Source organism: Sinocyclocheilus rhinocerous, unplaced genomic scaffold (assembly GCF_001515625.1).
Source record: "Sinocyclocheilus rhinocerous isolate Xijiao unplaced genomic scaffold, SAMN03320098_v1.1 scaffold317, whole genome shotgun sequence".
NCBI lineage: Eukaryota > Metazoa > Chordata > Actinopteri > Cypriniformes > Cyprinidae > Sinocyclocheilus > Sinocyclocheilus rhinocerous.
Window position 1 is genome coordinate 712,183 of NW_015633534.1, and position 313 is coordinate 712,495.

The 313-nt window shown below is 47.3% G+C and overlaps 1 pseudogene; it reads left to right on the plus strand.

The window, feature by feature from the left end:
- Positions 1 to 122: 122 nt before the first annotated feature.
- The window catches only part of LOC107744262 (uncharacterized), a 3,647-nt pseudogene continuing 3,456 nt past the window's right edge, over positions 123 to 313 (plus strand).

Consider the following 313-nt stretch of genomic DNA (forward strand, 5'->3'; position numbering starts at 1 on the left):
AGCAATGGCGGACTGTGTACAACTCGCTGTGAACTCGCTCAGGGTGGTTCTATGTTAAAACGGCAGTGTCTGTCAACATTCGTGGACGGGGCCTGTGGCTAATGTGATGTCACATTTGCACCATGGCTGAAAACAGGTCGTTGGGAGACACTGCTTATGATTCATGGGGATTAAAAAAAAGGAGTGGGTGGATTTTTATCATTATAGGATAGTTGTGTACACACACTGCCAACACACATTCATGTCCAAACACCATGCAAAAGTGAATTTTGCATAATAGGTCCCCCCCAATAACCCCCCCCCCAACCCCACC